Source organism: Cololabis saira, chromosome 13, assembly GCF_033807715.1.
Source record: "Cololabis saira isolate AMF1-May2022 chromosome 13, fColSai1.1, whole genome shotgun sequence".
NCBI classification, from domain to species: domain Eukaryota; kingdom Metazoa; phylum Chordata; class Actinopteri; order Beloniformes; family Belonidae; genus Cololabis; species Cololabis saira.
Genome location: NC_084599.1, coordinates 45,451,196 through 45,473,847, shown reverse-complemented (window position 1 = coordinate 45,473,847; position 22,652 = coordinate 45,451,196). Strand labels below are relative to the sequence as shown.

Genomic DNA, 22,652 nt, shown 5'->3' with positions numbered 1-22,652 from the left:
ACGCTATGCTAGTTACATTAGTTACACAAGTTACGCTATGCTAGTTACATTAGTGACACTAGTTTCAGTACCACCAGTGGACTAGACCCAGGGGGCAGTAGGGGGTTTAGGGGCCCATGGATGTTCACCTGTTGTCATGCCGGCCTAAGCCCACCTCTGTAACCACTTGGTGACCTCTCCCACCAGATGATCATCTGGTTACCGTTGGTTACCATTAAATCCATCATCAAGAAATACCACTTCCGTAATTACAGTTTGTTAGTCAGAATTTACAGCCTTGTACAGAAACAGTTATGGTCTCTGTGGTTACATTTCACCTCCATGACGACTGTACAGGGGAATTTAAAGAACTTCATCACATAAAATGATATTAAGAAAGGAATGAATGCATCATTCAAATCACACCATGTCAGGGTTTTAGACTTCCCCCCCCAGTCTTTGAGTTTCTGTTTTGCCTCGCCTGTGTCCCATCTGCCCTAATTGTCTGCACCTGTGTCTCGTCGTCTCTCGTTATCCCCTGAGTATATCTGGTCTTGTAATGCCCTTGTTCCCTATCGGACCGTACTGTTTTGTCCTCCATGTTTCCTGCCACGTGTTTCCTGCCCAAGTTTTTTGATCCCTGTTTAGTTCATTTTTTGATCCTGCTAAGCAGCACTTTGATCTTGGTTTTGGAATAAATCTTTGTTTTTTGCCAACTCCTGTCTCCTGCCTCCTGCTCTCCTGCGTTTGGGTCCACACCATACCCCAGACGTGACACACCATTTCTTTTTTATTTCTGCCACAGATCTGTCCGTGGCACTCAAGGCGTTTAGCGCAGCAACAACGTGCTGCCACTCACTCGCTTTCTTTCTGTTAGTGATGCCACTACTGTGACCACCAAATAATGTAGTTTTCCTGGCCTCCACCTCATCCACAACAGGAATGCGGATGAAGCCGCGCGATTCCCGGCTGGCTCCCCAGATATAGCCAATAACATTTTTTTATAGCTTCCTCCAAACCTATATTATTTTCCTCCAAATAATCTGAAACTTACTCTAAACCACTTTCTGGAAGAACCTTTTCAGACGTGGAAATTAGTAATTTTCGCCAAACTCCCATGTCTGTTCTGAAGGTCCCACGTGGCGCTCGCTCACGGTTCATAATACAAGTCCGAGACCACCACGAGAGAGTTTAGAACAGGGGTCACCAACCCTGGTCCTCGACGGCCCCTATCCAGCATGTTGTAGGTGTCTCCCTGCATGAACATACCTGATTCTAATCAATGGTCGTCATTAACTTGTCATCAAGGTCTGGACAACTCTGTTGTTGACACAGCTCCTTCATGGTGTGCTGAAGCAGGGAAAGATCTAAAACATGCTGGATAGGGGCCCTTGAGGACCAGGGTTGGTGACCCCTGCTTTAGAATATTCTGGGGGGTAGAACAGCGTCGTTCGGCCCGGGTTTTGGCACTCGGGTCGGGACTTCCAGCCGAAGACCGGTGATGAACGAAAAAGTGTCCGACAACGGTGTGCCTTTCTCGGACTCGGCCGGCTGGAAGTCCCGGTCCTCGGCCCGGTTCTCATGAATTTTAGAGGACCTCCAGTGGGGTCTCTGGGACCCCAAAGATGTTCATCCACGGTTGTTTCACCTCTCCAGCACTTTCCAGGGCTGAGAAAACAGCCATCAGCCTGTGTCAGGCAGTTAATATGTTTTCTATTGTTCCTGCAAAGTTGGACCTTTTAAAGTGTAGGTGAAAGGAGAATGACTGGCTCTTGGTCAGTTGTGGAACTGCAACAAAAATTAATTTCTGCATGAGACCCAATGCGAGAAAGAGATGGTCGGCCTTCCTGTCCTGTGCACCAAGAAGAGGACTGCATTGGTTTTCCAAGTCCAGATAATGTTATTGCAAAGTCATACATGTTTCCGCCCAATTTCGAACAGGGGACCTTTTGCGTGTAAGGCAAACGTGATAACCACTACACTACGGAAACTGACATGTTTTGAAAACAGCGGGCATAATGAAAAAAATTCCTGTAAAAAATATCTGCTACAATTCTTGACAGCAAGATGGATACTGCAGGTTAAGTCAAAGTCCAAAGGAGTTTCTGATTACAGCTGACAAAGTAAGTGCACGAATCCAAAGGTTTGTGCTGCAACTTTGACATACCCAATGTTTTGATCCTACCTGGAAAAAAGTTTAATTCATTTTTATCATCCTGCATTTTCATCCGTCTCTCTGTGCTGGACCACTGATCAACCATCACTAGCTCCAGAACAAGGACTGGAACGGATCAGCAGTGAGGAAGAAGAGGAGAGCGACCAAACAACCAGAGTTTTAAAGAGATTGACCACCACCGATGTAGACACAACATCTGCTCTGTCTCTCTAAAACCTTGTTTGGATATCTCTGACATCTTCTGCTGCAGATTGACTTTCAGATCCGAGTGATGCTCTATGCTGTCCTACATAATTGCTCTTTTCACTTGACAGAAATATTTTCAGTGTTCAGAACTTCTTCAATGATATTTCTGTGTGTATATAATCCTACCTCAGTCAGAGCTTCCTCTGATCCAGCTGCACCATTGAGAAGCAACTGCTAGAGTCTATTTTCTTAATGACCAATGACTTGAATAAAATCATCGTACTAAACAAGAAGTCTCCCCGTCGGGGAATCGAACCCCGGTCTTCTGCGTGACAGGCAGAGATACTGTCCACTATACTAACGAGGACAGCCATTTCTTTTTTCTTTGAAGAAAATTATGGAAGGTCCTAACAGACGGTCCTGAAACCATAACATGAGTGAAAAGCAATATGCGCCTGAGCATCTGACAGAGTGCTGTTCATGGTACCAGTAGCGTCTGGGTGTTTAGGGTACCAGGACCCTGGTCCTCCAGCTCCGCAGGCTGGCTCTTTCACTCCGGTGAGCCGGGTCTTTGGGGGGCTCCGGGTGAGCCGGGATGGAGGTGGTGTTTTGGTGCTGAATCCACAAGGCTAAGTGGCTTCGGGCCGGCTGTGGTGAGTTTTTCTCCGGGACGAGGGGAGGCGCGGCTGTCAGCCGTCTCAGCACGATTGGAACGCGGATGTAAGCCCCACTATCCTCCGCTGGCTCTCCGCTGCCTCAGCACAAAGGGAATGCGGATGAAGCCGCGCGATTCTCGCCTGGTTCCCCAGATATTGCCAATAACATTTTTTTTATACTTTCCTACAAACCTATTTCATTGTGTTCCAAATGCTCTGAAACGTGCTCTAAACCACTTTCTGGAAGAACCTTTTCGAACGTGGAAATTAGTCATTTACTCCGGTCGCGGTCCGCCAAACTCCCATGTCTGAAGGTGCCACGTAGCGCTAGCTTACGGTTTGTAATACGAGTCAGAGACCACCATGAGAGAGTTTAGAATATTCTGGAGGGTAGAAGGGCATCGTTCGGCCCGAGTTTAGACCGCTAAATCGCTCGGGTCGGGACTTCCAGCCGAGGACCGGTGATCGACGAAAAAGTGTCCGACAACGGTGCACCTTTCTCGGACTCGGTCGGCTAGAAGTCCCGGCCCTCGGCCCGGTTCTCATGAGTTTTAGAGGACCTCCAACGGGGTCTCTGGGACACCAAAGACGCTCATCCACGGTTGTTTCACCTCTTCAGCACCCAGCATTGCTGAGAAACCAGCCATCAGCCTGTGTCAGGCAGTTAATAAGTTTATTTTTTTCCTGAAAATTGGACATTTTAAAGTGTAGGTGAAAGGAGAATGACTGGCTCTTGGTCAGTTGTGGAACTGAGACAAAAAAATCATTTCTGCATGAGACCCAATGCGAGAAAGAGATGGTCGGCCTTCCTGTCCTGTGCACCATGAAGAGGACTGCAGTGGTTTTCCAAGTCCAGATAATGTTATTGCAAAGCCATACACGTTTCCACCCAGTTTCGAACTGGGGACCTTTTGCGTTTAAGGCAAACGTGATAACCACTACACTACAGAAACTGACATGCTTTGAAAACAGCGGGCATAATGAAAAAAATCCTGTAAAAAATATCTGCTACAATTCTTGACAGCAAGATGGTTCTATTTCGTCCCTACTGACCGCCAGGCGGTGCTGTAAGCACTGGATATCTCCCCCTCGCGCATGCGCATGTCGAGTACAATACCAACAATGTCACGTCACCCGTGACCCCTGCATGACCCCCGGAAGGGTATATCTTCCGGCGTCAGCATGGGATCTTCTCCTTATTCTTCTCGCGTCGCGCTGAAGTACAGGACGGAAATAGAAGGCTGGTTGAAAGCTTCTTCCTTTCCTCCCTAAAACCGCCGGCCCCGTGCAGCTTCGTGCCGTAAGGTAGGAGTAACGATCTCTGTCGTCCTCCAAGAGGCTGTGGCCGCGCGGTATTTATTGGTATTTATTGGTGTTCGTTGCGGCGGCGGCGGCGTCTCCCCGCCCCGCCCCCCTGGCCCAGCTGACAGAAGGTAAGCTGTTGGCTGCGCCCGACACCTGAACATTCTGTGGAGTTATTTTTTCTGCTGGGAAAAAAAAAAAAAAAAGAAGACAGAAAGGGATTATTTTTTTCTTTGAAAAAAAAAAAAAAGAACACCTTTTTTTTGTCCTTCTTACAGCCGTGGTGAAGGCCACGCCCTCTCCCACCGGCACATTTGTGGTGACGGCAGCGTTTTGCTCCCTCTCCCACTTTATTAATGTGACAACATTGTTTTTTTCCTTGCAATTATTTTTTCTTAAAAAAAAAAAAAAAAAAAGGAAAAGAAAAAGGAGAGGATTGTTCTCTTCCTTTTGAGTAAAGACGCCTTTTTTTGCCTTTTCTCATAGCCGTGGTGACGGCAGCGTGGCCCTCCCCTCTCCCACCTGCACATCGGTGGTGACGGCAGCGTGCTCGCTGTGGTGACGGCAGCGTTTCCGCTCCCCTCTCCCACTGACACACCCGTATTGACGGCAGCGTGGCCCTCCCCTCTCCCACCTGCATATCGGTGGTGACGGCAGCGTGCTCGCTGTGGTGACGGCAGCGTTTCCGCTCCCCTCTCCCACTGACACATCTGTGTTGACGGTAGCGTGGCCCTCCCCTCTCCTGCCTGCATATTGGTGGTGACGGCAGCGTGCTCGCTGTGGTGACGGCAGCGTTTCCGCTCCCCTCTCCCACTGACACCTACGTGGTGACGCAGCGTGTCCGCTCCTCTCTCCTGCCAGCACATCCGTGGCGACGGCAGCGTGTCCGCTCCCTCTCCCACCGGTCGCTGTGATGGAGCGTTCATGCTCAGGGTGCATGGCCGCCCTGGATCCTGCGGTTGACCAGGACCTCTGCGTGTCATGCCTGGGCCCTGAGCAGCCGGGGCCGTCGGCCAGCCTCCCCTCATCCCAGCCGCAGTCTTCTCTGAAGCGATCGGCAAAGAGAGTGGTGGGGGCCCCCAAACGACGGCGGATGACGAGCCAGCTCTCCTCGAAGGTAGATCGCTTGGCTGCCGACATGGAGCAGATGAAGGCGCTCCTCCTCAATCTGCAACCTGGTACTGGCCAGGTGGAACCTGCCATGCCAGAGTTTGCTCTGGGGTCGCCACCGCCGCTGCCAGAGGACGCCATCTCCATTGCAGCCTCGGCGAGCCACTTCAACGTGCCATCAGGGGACCCGGCCTCACAGCGCTCGGGGTTCTCCTCGCACTCATCTGCCCAGAGCTCTCGGGAGGGGACGGCTTGTTCCTCCGTGGAGAGCGTGATCCGCACTGCCCTGGCACACTTGCAGCTGGATGCACCGCGTGCGGAGGTGGCCTCTAGCGCCTTCCACAGGCGCAATCCTTCTCCGGTGGAATTCACCATTCCGCCGTCGTCGGATTTTTTGAGGGAGCTGCACTCATGCTGGAGAGATGTCACAGCCCTCTCCAGGCTGACAGCTGATGACCGCGCTCTGACGGCGATGGAGGACGCGGCAGTGGCTGGTCTCCACCACATGCCCCCCATCGAGCCCTCCATTGCAGCGCTGATAGTGGCTCCTGATGAGGCTCTGAAGCCAGATCCCAAGTGCCCCTCTACCCAGTGTAGGGTTACTGATGGGCATATTTGTAAGGCTTATGACACAGCGGCGCGCATCGGCCGGCTGGGGAACACCCTTTCTCATCTGCTACTGGCTCTCTCCACCTCCCTGCAGGGTGCACAGGTGGACGGTTCCACACAGGACTTGTGTGATGTGTCCCTACAGGCTTTTGCCTCCCAGACGAGGGAGCTGGGGCGGCTGATGTCCACCCTGGTGCACACGCGCCGTCATGTCTGGCTGGCGCAGTCACCCCTGACAGAGACTGCTCGCAGGGCTCTTCGTCAGGCACCGGCAGAACCGGGGGAGCTGTTTGGGGCAACTGCCCTGGAAGCTCTGGACCGCACCGCCCTGGCCGATGAGACCAGGCAGCGACTGGTGCACCTTCACAGGAGGGCGCCCGCTTCCAGTACACCGAGGGGTCCTTCGTCCGCCCCTGGACGTCGCCCCCAACCACCTGCCCACGGGAGCCAGCGCAGCTCCCAATGGCCCGTTGGACAGCCTGCCGGGGGCTTTCGCCCCCCTGTGCGCGGACCGCCCCGGCAGAGTCTGGGTGTTGACCTCGACCATCGCCCCCCCGGCACGTCCAGAGGCCGGGGGAGACGACGCTAGGGCCACGGGGCCGGTCGTCGGCTGCTTTTCCCGGCAGCAGCTCAGTTACTGGGCTGCCTGCTCATCGGGGCCCGGGTGGTTTCCACCCTAGCCCAGGGGTACGTATTGCAGTTCCGACACCGGCCTCCTACCTCCAGCCGGGTTGAAATGACCATCGTCAGAGACCCGGCAAACATTCTGGCCTATCATAGCACCATCATGCCGGTGGACCCCCCGCCGCGGCCTGGGGGTTCTACTTGAGCTACTTTCTCGTCAGCAAGAGAGACGACGGACGTCGTCCCATCTTGGCCCTGAGGGACCTCGACGAATACGTGAAGGTCCTGCCCTTCCGGAGGCTTGACCACAGCAGATGCTCTGCGTTGGTCAGGAGGAAGTGGTTTGCAGCTGTGGACCTACAGGGCGCTTGTTTCACGTGCCGGTCGCGGCACGTCACCGGTGGTTCCGGGGGTTCGCCTACCGGGGCCACCGTTGTCGGTTCAGGGTGCTCCTGTGCGGACCCTCCCTGTCACCGAGGATTTTTTCACCAGGTGCGTGGTGGCAACCCTTGCCCCTCTTATACCTTTGGGCCTGCTGTCGCTACGCCCCCTGCAATGTGCAGCCCTCGCCTGGATGGCAAGACGCACAGGCGCAGGCTGGTCAGGGTTTCGCAGGTGTGTGTCAATACCCTTGCACCCTGGAAAGACGGGACATTCCGGCTGAGGGGTGTGCCCTTAGATGCTGTCCCCTCCCTGCCGGGAGGCTGTCATCAGTGGTCCTCCCGGGTCCGCACGCGCCGCATCAACGTGCTGGAGCTCTGGGCTCTGCACTTCACACTAACATTTTTTTTTGCAACTCCTGTGGGGGGGGGCACGTGCCGGGTCAGTCAGACAGTGTGTCCACTGTTCCTTGATCGGCCACCAGAGGGGGCCCCGACTCTGCACAGCTGCTGCAGGTGTCCCGGGGCCTCCTAGCGTGGACAGCTCCTCGCCTGCCCGGCCTTCGGGCGATGTTCCTGCCTGGAGACAGGAACCGGGTGACGGACTTCCTCTCCCGGCGCAAGCCGCCTTTGCAGAGGGTCCCCCAGAGGGCTCACGGGCTCCTCTTGGTGGCCCCCTTCCGACCGGGGAAACGTAGTTTCCACTGCTGCGGAGGCTCTGCTGCGACACGACATGACGCCCCCCAGAGGGACCGTCTTTTCCAGCCGGGGATTCAGGTTTTGCACCCCGACCCCGTCGTTTTTGGCTCTGAGTCTGGCCGCTGCGAACCCGTCAGGGCTGGCATCTCGAATGCCCATGTGCCTCCCACCCGCCTCTGGTATGAGTGCGAGTGGGGGAGATTCTCTGCCTGGTGTGCAGACGGGGCAGAGGACCCTGTTCTTTGCCCCGTGGCCACGATCCTGGGGTTCCTTTCGGTCCCTCCTGGATGGTGGCCGTGCTCAGTCCACTTTAAGGGTGCATGTGGCGGTCATTTCATCGCAACACGCCCTGGTTGAGAATGCCACCGTGGGGTGCCACCGGCTGGTTTCTCTTTCTCAGGGGGGCTCTGAGGCTACGCCCCCCCACCCCCCCGAGGGGCCCAAATGCCCCAGTTTTTGGTTCCATTCGATTTTATTTATATAGCGTCTAATACAACAGATGTTGTCTCTAGACGCTTTCCAGAGAACCAGAACATATACGTGAATATAAACCCCCGAGCAGTGTGGGACCTGCCCATGGTGCTAGGTGCCCTCTCTTCTCCACCCTTTTGGGCCCTTGGCCCGGGTGGGCCTGAAGTGGCTCTCTATGGAGATAGCTTTTCTCCTCGCCATGACATCGGCGAGTCGATGAGTTACATGCCCTGTCAGTCAGCTCAGGGGCTATGTTGTGGCCGAACGTGGCGTTCCTGCCCTAGGTCCTGCAGAGAGTGGGCCGAGCCCTTTGTGCCCCGTACGGGTCCTTGCTGCTTATGCTACCGCGCCTGTGCGACGGTCGGAGCAGCTTGTTCTCTGCCATGGTGGCCCCAACAGGGGGCGTGCTGTTTCTGGACAGCGCCGTCCCACTGGGTGGTGGACACCGTCGAACGCGCCCACAGGGCCAGTGGCCGCCCCTTACCAGTGGGGGTGAGGTGCCACTCAGCCAGAAGCGTTGCAGCTTCTTGGCTGCCCTGCAGGGGGTGCCTCTGGAGGACATCTGCACCGCGACTTCGTGGACGTCGCCAGACACGTTCTCCAGGTTTTACCGGATCAATGTCGCCACTCCCCAACCATTGGGCGTGGTTCTACTCCCGGGTCCTTCTGCCCCTGATCAGTGAGGTATGTGACCGGGATTCTATGTGACATTGTTGGTATTCGTCATCCAGTGCTTACAGCACCGCCTGGCGGTCAGTAGGGACGAAATAGAACGAAAGTTACGCCTGTAACTACGGTTCTATGAGTCCCGGATGACCGCCAGGCCTGCCGGTCACTCCGAATCCTCGTGCTCTCGCGAGAAGATTCTAGGAGAAGATCCCATGCTGACGCCGGAAGATATACCCTTCCGGGGGTCATGCAGGGGTCACGGGTGACGTGACATTGTTGGTATTGTACTCGACATGCGCATGCGCGAGGGGGAGATATCCAGTGCTTACAGCACCGCCTGGCGGTCATCCGGGACTCATAGAACCGTAGTTACAGGCGTAACTTTCGATACTGCAGGTTAAGTCAAAGTCCAAAGGAGTTTCTGATTACAGCTGACAAAGTAAGTGCACCAATCCAAAGGTTTGTGCTGCAACTTTGACATACCCAATGTTCTGATCCTACCTGGAAAAAAGTTTAATTCATTTTTATCATCCTGCATTTTCATCCATCTCTCAGTGCTGGACCACTGATCAACCATCACTAGCTCCAGAACAAGGACTGGAACGGATCAGCAGTGAGGAAGAAGAGGAGAGCGACCAAACAACCAGAGTTTTAAAGAGATTTACCACCACCGATGTAGACACAACATCTGCTCTGTCCCTCTAAAACCTTGTTTGGATATCTCAGACATCTTCTGCTGCAGATTGACTTTCAGATCCGAGTGATGCTCTATGCTGTCCTAAATAATTGCTCTTTTCACTTGACAGAAATATTTTCAGTCTTCAGAACTTCTTCAATGATATTTCTGTGTGTATATAATCCTACCTCAGTCAGAGCTTCCTCCAGCTGCAGCATTGAGAAGCAGCTGCTAGAGTCTATTTTCTTAATGACCAATGTTTACTTGAATAAAATCATCGTACTAAACAAGAAGTCTCCCCGTCGGGGAATCGAACCCCGGTCTTCTGCGTGACAGGCAGAGATACTGTCCACTATACTAACGAGGACAGCCATTTCTTTTTCTTTGAAGAAAATTACGGAAGGTCCTAACAGACGGTCCTGAAACCATAACATGAGTGAAAAGCAATATGCGTTGAGCATCTGACAGAGTGCTGTTCATGGTACCAGTAGCGTCTGGGTGTTTAGGGTACCAGGACCCTGGTCCTCCAGCTCCGCAGGCTGGCTCTTTCACTCCGGTGAGCCGGGTCTTTGGGGGGCTCCGGGTGAGCCGGGATGGAGGTGGTGTTTTGGGGCTGAATCCACGAGGCTAAGTGGCTTCGGGCCGGCTGTGGTGAGTTTTTCTCCGGGACGAGGGGAGGCGCGGCTGTCAGCCGTCTCAGCACGATTGGAACGCGGATGTAAGCCCCGCTATCCTCCGCTGGGTCTCCGCTGCCTCAGCACAAAGGGAATGCGGATGAAGCCGCGCGATTCTCGCCTGGTTCCCCAGATATAGCCAATAACATTTTTTTATACTTTCCTACAAACCTATTTCATTGTGTTCCAAATGCTCTGAAACGTGCTCTAAACCACTTTCTGGAAGAACCTTTTCGAACGTGGAAATTAGTCATTTACTCCGGTCGCGGTCCGCTAAACTCCCATGTCTGAAGGTGCCACGTAGCGCTAGCTTACGGTTTGTAATACGAGTCAGAGACCACCATGAGAGAGTTTAGAATATTCTGGAGGGTAGAAGGGCATCGTTCAGCCCGAGTTTAGACCGCTAAATCGCTCGGGTCGGGACTTCCAGCCGAGGACCGGTGATCGACGAAAAAGTGTCCGACAACGGTGCACCTTTCTCGGACTCGGTCGGCTAGAAGTCCCGGCCCTCGGCCCGGTTCTCATGAGTTTTAGAGGACCTCCAACAGGGTCTCTGGGACACCAAAGACGCTCATCCACGGTTGTTTCACCTCTTCAGCACCCAGCATTGCTGAGAAACCAGCCATCAGACTGTGTCAGGCAGTTAATACGTTTATTTTTTTCCTGAAAATTGGACATTTTAAAGTGTAGGTGAAAGGAGAATGACTGGCTCTTGGTCAGTTGTGGAACTGAGACAAAAAATAATTTCTGCATGAGACCCAATGCGAGAAAGAGATGGTCGGCCTTCCTGTCCTGTGCACCAAGAAGAGGACTGCAGTGGTTTTCCAAGTCCAGATAATGTTATTGCAAAGTCATACATGTTTCCGCCCAGTTTCGAACAGGGGACCTTTTGCGTGTTAGGCAAACGTGATAACCACTACACTACGGAAACTGACATGCTTTGAAAACAGCGGGCATAATGAAAGAAATCCTGTAAAAAATATCTGCTACAATTCTTGACAGCAAGATGGATACTGCAGGTTAAGTCAAAGTCCAAAGGAGTTTCTGATTACAGCTGACAAAGTAAGTGCACCAATCCAAAGGTTTGTGCTGCAACTTTGACATACCCAATGTTCTGATCCTACCTGGAAAAAAGTTTAATTCATTTTTATCATCCTGCATTTTCATCCATCTCTCAGTGCTGGACCACTGATCAACCATCACTAGCTCCAGAACAAGGACTGGAACGGATCAGCAGTGAGGAAGAAGAGGAGAGCGACCAAACAACCAGAGTTTTAAAGAGATTTACCACCACCGATGTAGACACAACATCTGCTCTGTCCCTCTAAAATCTTGTTTGGATATCTCAGACATCTTCTGCTGCAGATTGACTTTCAGATCCGAGTGATGCTCTATGCTGTCCTAAATAATTGCTCTTTTCACTTGACAGAAATATTTTCAGTCTTCAGAACTTCTTCAATGATATTTCTGTGTGTAAATAATCCTACCTCAGTCAGAGCTTCCTCCAGCTGCAGCATTGAGAAGCAGCTGCTAGAGTCTATTTTCTTAATGACCAATGTTTACTTGAATAAAATCATCGTACTAAACAAGAAATCCCCCAGTCGGGGAATCGAACCCCGGTCTTCTGCGTGACAGGCAGAGATACTGTCCACTATACTAACGAGGACAGCCATTTCTTTTTCTTTGAAGAAAATTACGGAAGGTCCTAACAGACGGTCCTGAAACCATAACATGAGTGAAAAGCAATATGCGTTGAGCATCTGACAGAGTGCTGTTCATGGTACCAGTAGCGTCTGGGTGTTTAGGGTACCAGGACCCTGGTCCTCCAGCTCCGCAGGCTGGCTCTTTCACTCCGGTGAGCCGGGTCTTTGGGGGGCTCCGGGTGAGCCGGGATGGAGGTGGTGTTTTGGGGCTGAATCCACGAGGCTAAGTGGCTTCGGGCCGGCTGTGATGAGTTTTTCTCCGTGACGAGGGGAGGCGCGGCTGTCAGCCATCTCAGTACGATTTGAACGTGGATGTAAGCCCCGCTATCATCCGCTGGGTCTCCGCTGCCTCAGCACGAAGGGAATGCGGATGAAGCCGCGCGATCCTCGCCTGGTTCCCCAGATATAGCCAATAACATTTTTTATACTTTCCTACAAACTATTTCATTGTGTTCCAAATGCTCTGAAACGTGCTCTAAACCACTTTCTGGAAGAACCTTTTTCGAACGTGGAAATTAGTCATTTACTCCGGTCGCGGTCCGCCAAACTCCCATGTCTGAAGGTGCCACGTAGCGCTAGCTTACGGTTTGTAATACGAGTCAGAGACCACCATGAGAGAGTTTAGAATATTCTGGAGGGTAGAAGGGCATCGTTCAGCCCGAGTTTAGACCGCTAAATCGCTCGGGTCGGGACTTCCAGCCGAGGACCGGTGATCGACGAAAAAGTATCCGACAACGGTGCACCTTTCACGGACTCGGTCGGCTGGAAGTCCCGGCCCTCGGCCCGGTTCTCATGAGTTTTAGAGGACCTCCAACGGGGTCTCTGGGACACCAAAGACGCTCATCCACGGTTGTTTCACCTCTTCAGCACCCAGCATTGCTGAGAAACCAGCCATCAGCCTGTGTCAGGCAGTTAATAAGTTTATTTTTTTCCTGAAAATTGGACATTTTAAAGTGTAGGTGAAAGGAGAATGACTGGCTCTTGGTCAGTTGTGGAACTGAGACAAAAAATCCTTTCTGCATGAGACCCAATGCGAGAAAGAGATGGTCGGCCTTCCTGTCCTGTGCACCAAGAAGAGGACTGCAGTGGTTTTCCAAGTCCAGATAATGTTATTGCAAAGTCATACATGTTTCCGCCCAGTTTCGAACAGGGGACCTTTTGCGTGTTAGGCAAACGTGATAACCACTACACTACGGAAACTGACATGCTTTGAAAACAGCGGGCATAATGAAAAAAATCCTGTAAAAAATATCTGCTACAATTCTTGACAGCAAGATGGATACTGCAGGTTAAGTCAAAGTCCAAAGGAGTTTCTGATTACAGCTGACAAAGTAAGTGCACCAATCCAAAGGTTTGTGCTGCAACTTTGACATACCCAATGTTCTGATCCTACCTGGAAAAAAGTTTAATTCATTTTTATCATCCTGCATTTTCATCCATTTCTCAGTGCTGGACCACTGATCAACCATCACTAGCTCCAGAACAAGGACTGGAACGGATCAGCAGTGAGGAAGAAGAGGAGAGCGACCAAACAACCAGAGTTTTAAAGAGATTTACCACCACCGATGTAGACACAACATCTGCTTTGTCCCTCTAAAACCTTGTTTGGATATCTCAGACATCTTCTGCTGCAGATTGACTTTCAGATCCGAGTGATGCTCTATGCTGTCCTAAATAATTGCTCTTTTCACTTGACAGAAATATTTTCAGTCTTCAGAACTTCTTCAATGATATTTCTGTGTGTATATAATCCTACCTCAGTCAGAGCTTCCTCCAGCTGCAGCATTGAGAAGCAGCTGCTAGAGTCTATTTTCTTAATGACCAATGTTTACTTGAATAAAATCATCGTACTAAACAAGAAGTCTCCCCGTCGGGGAATCGAACCCCGGTCTTCTGCGTGACAGGCAGAGATACTGTCCACTATACTAACGAGGACAGCCATTTCTTTTTCTTTGAAGAAAATTACGGAAGGTCCTAACAGACGGTCCTGAAACCATAACATGAGTGAAAAGCAATATGCGTTGAGCATCTGACAGAGTGCTGTTCATGGTACCAGTAGCGTCTGGGTGTTTAGGGTACCAGGACCCTGGTCCTCCAGCTCCGCAGGCTGGCTCTTTCACTCCGGTGAGCCGGGTCTTTGGGGGGCTCCGGGTGAGCCGGGATGGAGGTGGTGTTTTGGGGCTGAATCCACGGGGCTAAGTGGCTTTGGGCCGGCTGTGGTGAGTTTTTCTCCGGGACGAGGGGAGGCGCGGCTGTCAGCCGTCTCAGTACGATTGGAACGTGGATGTAAGCCCCGCTATCATCCGCTGGGTCTCCGCTGCCTCAGCACGAAGGGAATGCGGATGAAGCCGCGCGATCCTCGCCTGGTTCCCCAGATATAGCCAATAACATTTTTTATACTTTCCTACAAACTATTTCATTGTGTTCCAAATGCTCTGAAACGTGCTCTAAACCACTTTCTGGAAGAACCTTTTTCGAACGTGGAAATTAGTCATTTACTCCGGTCGCGGTCCGCCAAACTCCCATGTCTGAAGGTGCCACGTAGCGCTAGCTTACGGTTTGTAATACGAGTCAGAGACCACCATGAAAGAGTTTAGAATATTCTGGAGGGTAGAAGGGCATCGTTCAGCCCGAGTTTAGACCGCTAAATCGCTCGGGTCGGGACTTCCAGCCGAGGACCGGTGATCGACGAAAAAGTATCCGACAACGGTGCACCTTTCTCGGACTCGGTCGGCTGGAAGTCCCGGCCCTCGGCCCGGTTCTCATGAGTTTTAGAGGACCTCCAACAGGGTCTCTGGGACACCAAAGACGCTCATCCACGGTTGTTTCACCTCTTCAGCACCCAGCATTGCTGAGAAACCAGCCATCAGACTGTGTCAGGCAGTTAATAAGTTTATTTTTTTCCTGAAAATTGGACATTTTAAAGTGTAGGTGAAAGGAGAATGACTGGCTCTTGGTTAGTTGTGGAACTGAGACAAAAAATAATTTCTGCATGAGACCCAATGCGAGAAAGAGATGGTCGGACTTCCTGTCCTGTGCACCAAGAAGAGGACTGCAGTGGTTTTCCAAGTCCAGATAATGTTATTGCAAAGTCATACATGTTTCCGCCCAGTTTCGAACAGGGGACCTTTTGCGTGTTAGGCAAACGTGATAACCACTACACTACGGAAACTGACATGCTTTGAAAACAGCAGGCATAATGAAAGAAATCCTGTAAAAAATATCTGCTACAATTCTTGACAGCAAGATGGATACTGCAGGTTAAGTCAAAGTCCAAAGGAGTTTCTGATTACAGCTGACAAAGTAAGTGCACCAATCCAAAGGTTTGTGCTGCAACTTTGACATACCCAATGTTCTGATCCTACCTGGAAAAAAGTTTAATTCATTTTTATCATCCTGCATTTTCATCCATCTCTCAGTGCTGGACCACTGATCAACCATCACCAGCTCCAGAACAAGGACTGGAACGGATCAGCAGTGAGGAAGAAGAGGAGAGCGACCAAACAACCAGAGTTTTAAAGAGATTTACCACCACCGATGTAGACACAACATCTGCTCTGTCCCTCTAAAACCTTGTTTGGATATCTCAGACATCTTCTGCTGCAGATTGACTTTCAGATCCGAGTGATGCTCTATGCTGTCCTAAATAATTGCTCTTTTCACTTGACAGAAATATTTTCAGTCTTCAGAACTTCTTCAATGATATTTCTGTGTGTATATAATCCTACCTCAGTCAGAGCTTCCTCCAGCTGCAGCATTGAGAAGCAGCTGCTAGAGTCTATTTTCTTAATGACCAATGTTTACTTGAATAAAATCATCGTACTAAACAAGAAGTCTCCCCGTCGGGGAATCGAACCCCGGTCTTCTGCGTGACAGGCAGAGATACTGTCCACTATACTAACAAGGACAGCCATTTCTTTTTCTTTGAAGAAAATTACGGAAGGTCCTAACAGACGGTCCTGAAACCATAACATGAGTGAAAAGCAATATGCGTTGAGCATCTGACAGAGTGCTGTTCATGGTACCAGTAGCGTCTGGGTGTTTAGGGTACCAGGACCCTGGTCCTCCAGCTCCGCAGGCTGGCTCTTTCACTCCGGTGAGCCGGGTCTTTGGGGGGCTCCGGGTGAGCCGGGATGGAGGTGGTGTTTTGGGGCTGAATCCACGAGGCTAAGTGGCTTCGGGCCGGCTGTGGTGAGTTTTTCTCCGGGACGAGGGGAGGCGCGGCTGTCAGCCGTCTCAGCACGATTGGAACGCGGATGTAAGCCCCGCTATCCTCCGCTGGGTCTCCGCTGCCTCAGCACAAAGGGAATGCGGATGAAGCCGCGCGATTCTCGCCTGGTTCCCCAGATATAGCCAATAACATTTTTTTATACTTTCCTACAAACCTATTTCATTGTGTTCCAAATGCTCTGAAACGTGCTCTAAACCACTTTCTGGAAGAACCTTTTCGAACGTGGAAATTAGTCATTTACTCCGGTCGCGGTCCGCTAAACTCCCATGTCTGAAGGTGCCACGTAGCGCTAGCTTACGGTTTGTAATACGAGTCAGAGACCACCATGAGAGAGTTTAGAATATTCTGGAGGGTAGAAGGGCATCGTTCGGCCCGAGTTTAGACCGCTAAATCGCTCGGGTCGGGACTTCCAGCCGAGGACCGGTGATCGACGAAAAAGTGTCCGACAACGGTGCACCTTTCTCGGACTCGGTCGGCTAGAAGTCCCGGCCCTCGGCCCGGTTCTCATGAGTTTTAGAGGACCTCCAACGGGGTCTCTGGGACACCAAAGACGCTCATCCACGGTTGTTTCACCTCTTCAGCACCCAGCATTGCTGAGAAACCAGCCATCAGCCTGTGTCAGGCAGTTAATAAGTTTATTTTTTTCCTGAAAATTGGACATTTTAAAGTGTAGGTGAAAGGAGAATGACTGGCTCTTGGTCAGTTGTGGAACTGAGACAAAAAAAATCATTTCTGCATGAGACCCAATGCGAGAAAGAGATGGTCGGCCTTCCTGTCCTGTGCACCATGAAGAGGACTGCAGTGGTTTCCAAGTCCAGATAATGTTATTGCAAAGCCATACACGTTTCCGCCCAGTTTCGAACAGGGGACCTTTTGCGTGTTAGGCAAACGTGATAACCACTACACTACGGAAACTGACATGCTTTGAAAACAGCGGGCATAATGAAAAAAATCCTGTAAAAAATATCTGCTACAATTCTTGACAGCAAGATGGATACTGCAGGTTAAGTCAAAGTCCAAAGGAGTTTCTGATTACAGCTGACAAAGGAAGTGCACCAATCCAAAGGTTTGTGCTGCAACTTTGACATACCCAATGTTCTGATCCTACCTGGAAAAAAGTTTAATTAATTTTTATCATCCTGCATTTTCATCCATCTCTCAGTGCTGGACCACTGATCAACCATCACTAGCTCCAGAACAAGGACTGGAACGGATCAGCAGTGAGGAAGAAGAGGAGAGCGACCAAACAACCAGAGTTTTAAAGAGATTTACCACCACCGATGTAGACACAACATCTGCTCTGTCCCTCTAAAATCTTGTTTGGATATCTCAGACATCTTCTGCTGCAGATTGACTTTCAGATCCGAGTGATGCTCTATGCTGTCCTAAATAATTGCTCTTTTCACTTGACAGAAATATTTTCAGTCTTCAGAACTTCTTCAATGATATTTCTGTGTGTAAATAATCCTACCTCAGTCAGAGCTTCCTCCAGCTGCAGCATTGAGAAGCAGCTGCTAGAGTCTATTTTCTTAATGACCAATGTTTACTTGAATAAAATCATCGTACTAAACAAGAAATCCCCCAGTCGGGGAATCGAACCCCGGTCTTCTGCGTGACAGGCAGAGATACTGTCCACTATACTAACGAGGACAGCCATTACTTTTTCTTTGAAGAAAATTACGGAAGGTCCTAACAGACGGTCCTGAAACCATAACATGAGTGAAAAGCAATATGCGTTGAGCATCTGACAGAGTGCTGTTCATGGTACCAGTAGCGTCTGGGTGTTTAGGGTACCAGGACCCTGGTCCTCCAGCTCCGCAGGCTGGCTCTTTCACTCCGGTGAGCCGGGTCTTTGGGGGGCTCCGGGTGAGCCGGGATGGAGGTGGTGTTTTGGGGCTGAATCCACGAGGCTAAGTGGCTTCGGGCCGGCTGTGGTGAGTTTTTCTCCGTGACGAGGGGAGGCGCGGCTGTCAGCCATCTCAGTACGATTTGAACGTGGATGTAAGCCCCGCTATCATCCGCTGGGTCTCCGCTGCCTCAGCACGAAGGGAATGCGGATGAAGCCGCGCGATCCTCGCCTGGTTCCCCAGATATAGCCAATAACATTTTTTATACTTTCCTACAAACTATTTCATTGTGTTCCAAATGCTCTGAAACGTGCTCTAAACCACTTTCTGGAAGAACCTTTTTCGAACGTGGAAATTAGTCATTTACTCCGGTCGCGGTCCGCCAAACTCCCATGTCTGAAGGTGCCACGTAGCGCTAGCTTACGGTTTGTAATACGAGTCAGAGACCACCATGAGAGAGTTTAGAATATTCTGGAGGGTAGAAGGGCATCGTTCAGCCCGAGTTTAGACCGCTAAATCGCTCGGGTCGGGACTTCCAGCCGAGGACCGGTGATCGACGAAAAAGTATCCGACAACGGTGCACCTTTCACGGACTCGGTCGGCTGGAAGTCCCGGCCCTCGGCCCGGTTCTCATGAGTTTTAGAGGACCTCCAACGGGGTCTCTGGGACACCAAAGACGCTCATCCACGGTTGTTTCACCTCTTCAGCACCCAGCATTGCTGAGAAACCAGCCATCAGCCTGTGTCAGGCAGTTAATAAGTTTATTTTTTTCCTGAAAATTGGACATTTTAAAGTGTAGGTGAAAGGAGAATGACTGGCTCTTGGTCAGTTGTGGAACTGAGACAAAAAATCCTTTCTGCATGAGACCCAATGCGAGAAAGAGATGGTCGGCCTTCCTGTCCTGTGCACCAAGAAGAGGACTGCAGTGGTTTTCCAAGTCCAGATAATGTTATTGCAAAGTCATACATGTTTCCGCCCAGTTTCGAACAGGGGACCTTTTGCGTGTTAGGCAAACGTGATAACCACTACACTACGGAAACTGACATGCTTTGAAAACAGCGGGCATAATGAAAAAAATCCTGTAAAAAATATCTGCTACAATTCTTGACAGCAAGATGGATACTGCAGGTTAAGTCAAAGTCCAAAGTCGTTTCTGATTACAGCTGACAAAGTAAGTGCACCAATCCAAAGGTTTGTGCTGCAACTTTGACATACCCAATGTTCTGATCCTACCTGGAAAAAAGTTTAATTCATTTTTATCATCCTGCATTTTCATCCATCTCTCAGTGCTGGACCACTGATCAACCATCACTAGCTCCAGAACAAGGACTGGAACGGATCAGCAGTGAGGAAGAAGAGGAGAGCGACCAAACAACCAGAGTTTTAAAGAGATTTACCACCACCGATGTAGACACAACATCTGCTCTGTCCCTCTAAAATCTTGTTTGGATATCTCAGACATCTTCTGCTGCAGATTGACTTTCAGATCCGAGTGATGCTCTATGCTGTCCTAAATAATTGCTCTTTTCACTTGACAGAAATATTTTCAGTCTTCAGAACTTCTTCAATGATATTTCTGTGTGTATATAATCCTACCTCAGTCAGAGCTTCCTCTGATCCAGCTGCAGCATTGAGAAGCAACTGCTAGAGTCTATTTTCTTAATGACCAATGTTTACTTGAATAAAATCATCGTACTAAACAAGAAGTCTCCCCGTCGGGGAATCGAACCCCGGTCTTCTGCGTGACAGGCAGAGATACTGTCCACTATACTAACGAGGACAGCCATTCCTTTTTCTTTGAAGAAAATTACGGAAGGTCCTAAAAGACGGTCCTGAAACCATAACATGAGTGAAAAGCAAAATGCGTTGAGCATCTGACAGAGTGCTGTTCATGGTACCAGTAGCGTCTGGGTGTTTAGGGTACCAGGACCCTGGTCCTCCAGCTCCGCAGGCTGGCTCTTTCACTCCGGTGAGCCGGGTCTTTGGGGGGCTCCGGGTGAGCCGGGATGGAGGTGGTGTTTTGGGGCTGAATCCACAAGGCTAAGTGGCTTTGGGCCGGCTGTGGTGAGTTTTTCTCCGGGACGAGGGGAGGCGCGGCTGTCAGCCGTCTCAGCACGATTGGAACGTGGATGTAAGCCCCGCTATCCTCCGCTGGGTCTCCGCTGCCTCAGCACGAAGGGAATGCGGATGAAGCCGCGCGATTCTTGCCTGGTTCCCCAGATATAGCCAATAACATTTTTTATACTTTCCTACAAACTATTTCATTGTGTTCCAAATGCTCTGAAACGTGCTCTAAACCACTTTCTGGAAGAACCTTTTCGAACGTGGAAATTAGTCACTTACTCCGGGCGCGGTCCGCCAAACTCGCATGTCTGAAGGTGCCACGTAGCGCTAGCTTACGGTTTGTAATACGAGTCAGAGACCACCATGAGAGAGTTTAGAATATTCTGGAGGGTAGAAGGGCATCGTTCGGCCCGAGTTTAGACCGCTAAATCGCTCGGGTCGGGACTTCCAGCCGAGGACCGGTGATCGACGAAAAAGTTTCCGACAACGGTGCACCTTTCTCGGACTCGGTCGGCTGGAAGTCCCGGCCCTCGGCCCGGTTCTCATGAGTTTTAGAGGACCTCCAACGGGGTCTCTGGGACACCAAAGACGCTCATCCACGGTTGTTTCACCTCTTCAGCACCCAGCATTGCTGAGAAACCAGCCATCAGCCTGTGTCAGGCAGTTAATAAGTTTATTTTTTTCCTGAAAATTGGACATTTTAAAGTGTAGGTGAAAGGAGAATGACTGGCTCTTGGTCAGTTGTGGAACTGAGACAAAAAATCCTTTCTGCATGAGACCCAATGCGAGAAAGACATGGTCGGCCTTCCTGTCCTGTGCACCAAGAAGAGGACTGTGAGATTAATCTTAAGTGTTTAAACAAGTCTGTCCTTATGAAATTATAAAACTATCGGAATAGGCTTAATTAGGTCAGCTCAGAGAAAGCTGACTGCTGCGTTTTGCACATCTTTACTATTGTTAACAGAAGTCACAGGACAGACCATTTCCTGCGGGTATTTAGGGGGGTTGTCCGCTCTGTCAAAACAGTTGACTATTGTGCAGTTGTCCAGTAGTTCCTGTTGTCCAGAGGGGGCCTCATTTGACCCCTTTGACCTTCGTGGTTCTTAAAGACTTTTACCCTGGCTGCTGGTTATCACATGTTAACAGATGACAGGCCAGCTCTTCCTGAGTTTGGTCTGACCAAACAACTATCCCATTGTTAGTTGACCATCTGATGACAACAATAACCTCTTGACCATTTAAGGATTCTTAAAAGGATGTCTGTTGCTCTGCACACCACAGATAAGTTGTTAATTAACTGAAAAGTCATACGTATGACTTTTCAACAATCATCTGATCTGTTTCTCCATCTGTTTCTTCTAATTGTTCATTGTGTACCGAATATGGTAAAGTTTCCTGTTTGAAATCTCAATAAAAGGGCAATGCACTGAGGGAATGTCGAAGCACTTTCAACAGCATTCACAAGAGAGTCTTCGTTGCTCCGAAAGCTGTGACTTTGCTTCCCTCTTGCAAGAGCGCATTTAAAAACTCATTTCCAAGTCTTTGGTGTTTTTCTTTGTTAGAAGCTGGGTTTGATGTTGATTAAGACCTAACATTTTTGGTGCCGAAACCCGGGACTCAAGATCTGAGACTCGGGAACGGCGTAGGACCGAAGAGGCTACCTGTCGACAGCCGTTACGACTTTAGGAACGGGGCTAGCAGGAGTTGGTCCTGCGCTGGTCCGGAGTCCGGTGACGAGTCCACGAACCGGGGAAGACACCTGAGACGGGTAAGACCTCCTCTTACTTAAATACTTAGAGTATTGAAGTATTTTTGTGTAAAATACGAGTGAAATTCTGTGTACACTGACTTGGTTGGTGAAAGAAGTGTTGGTCGAGGTCTGGGACCAATTTTTAAGTTCAGGGAACTTTTAAAAGACACTATTGCCTGGGGCTAGTGCAAAAGCCAACACTCACTCGGTCTAAGGACCGGCTTTAAGATCAGGGATTTTAAAGTACAGGATAACAAGAGGAGGGTTTCTATTTGGAAATGGTTTTTAATGGTTTGTTTAATGTTTGTCTTGTCTAAATGTTCCTTGTTTAAATGTTCAAAGATTGAAACTGTCTATTGACAATATTGTGGTTTCTAAAAATATGAAGTAAAAGTTTCAATTGCCACTAAATAAACTAGCACTAAAAACCAAACTGTTAAAACAAAACGTATGAACTAGAAGAAAGTTAAAACAAAAGATTGCTAAAATAACAAATACGTGATTAAACTAAAATTTATAGTGAACCTAAAGAAAATATTCCAACAAACTCTTAGTTGACGGGACGTCCCTGAAAATAGGTAAATCAAAATATTGTGCGAAAAATATACAGGACTTAAAAGATAAAAAATAATTCAAGGCTAAAAGTAAAACTGACTGAACGTTCAAAATGGGACAAAAGTCCAGCAAAAAGGTACCACCAGACACACGGTTTATGATGCAACGTTTTCCTGAAAGTTGCAAACCTGTGAAAAAGTGGCAGAAGAAACATGGTTTTGATGGTAAATTTGACACTTCTAAACTGCTTGAAATAAAAAGAACATTGCAGCATGAAGAGAGGATAAGGAA

General features: G+C 49.9%; 11 non-coding genes across 11 annotated transcripts; all 11 read right to left on the bottom strand.

Moving 5' to 3' along the window:
* Nucleotides 1-1,897: 1,897 nt before the first annotated feature.
* trnav-uac (transfer RNA valine (anticodon UAC)) lies at nucleotides 1,898-1,970 on the bottom strand. The gene has a single exon. It is a non-coding gene; the product is annotated as a tRNA-Val (tRNA).
* A 666-nt stretch (nucleotides 1,971-2,636) lies between these two features.
* trnad-guc (transfer RNA aspartic acid (anticodon GUC)) lies at nucleotides 2,637-2,708 on the bottom strand. Its single transcript has one exon. It is a non-coding gene; the product is annotated as a tRNA-Asp (tRNA).
* A 1,169-nt stretch (nucleotides 2,709-3,877) lies between these two features.
* On the bottom strand, nucleotides 3,878-3,950 carry trnal-uaa (transfer RNA leucine (anticodon UAA)). The gene has a single exon. It is a non-coding gene; the product is annotated as a tRNA-Leu (tRNA).
* Nucleotides 3,951-9,832: 5,882 nt separating this feature from the next.
* trnad-guc (transfer RNA aspartic acid (anticodon GUC)) lies at nucleotides 9,833-9,904 on the bottom strand. The gene has a single exon. It is a non-coding gene; the product is annotated as a tRNA-Asp (tRNA).
* Nucleotides 9,905-11,069: 1,165 nt separating this feature from the next.
* Nucleotides 11,070-11,142, bottom strand: trnav-aac (transfer RNA valine (anticodon AAC)). The gene has a single exon. It is a non-coding gene; the product is annotated as a tRNA-Val (tRNA).
* Nucleotides 11,143-13,041: 1,899 nt separating this feature from the next.
* On the bottom strand, nucleotides 13,042-13,114 carry trnav-aac (transfer RNA valine (anticodon AAC)). The gene has a single exon. It is a non-coding gene; the product is annotated as a tRNA-Val (tRNA).
* A 663-nt stretch (nucleotides 13,115-13,777) lies between these two features.
* trnad-guc (transfer RNA aspartic acid (anticodon GUC)) lies at nucleotides 13,778-13,849 on the bottom strand. Its single transcript has one exon. It is a non-coding gene; the product is annotated as a tRNA-Asp (tRNA).
* A 1,164-nt stretch (nucleotides 13,850-15,013) lies between these two features.
* Nucleotides 15,014-15,086, bottom strand: trnav-aac (transfer RNA valine (anticodon AAC)). Its single transcript has one exon. It is a non-coding gene; the product is annotated as a tRNA-Val (tRNA).
* A 1,901-nt stretch (nucleotides 15,087-16,987) lies between these two features.
* On the bottom strand, nucleotides 16,988-17,060 carry trnav-aac (transfer RNA valine (anticodon AAC)). The gene has a single exon. It is a non-coding gene; the product is annotated as a tRNA-Val (tRNA).
* A 1,899-nt stretch (nucleotides 17,061-18,959) lies between these two features.
* trnav-aac (transfer RNA valine (anticodon AAC)) lies at nucleotides 18,960-19,032 on the bottom strand. Its single transcript has one exon. It is a non-coding gene; the product is annotated as a tRNA-Val (tRNA).
* A 668-nt stretch (nucleotides 19,033-19,700) lies between these two features.
* Nucleotides 19,701-19,772, bottom strand: trnad-guc (transfer RNA aspartic acid (anticodon GUC)). The gene has a single exon. It is a non-coding gene; the product is annotated as a tRNA-Asp (tRNA).
* Between the last annotated feature and the right edge of the window lie 2,880 nt (nucleotides 19,773-22,652).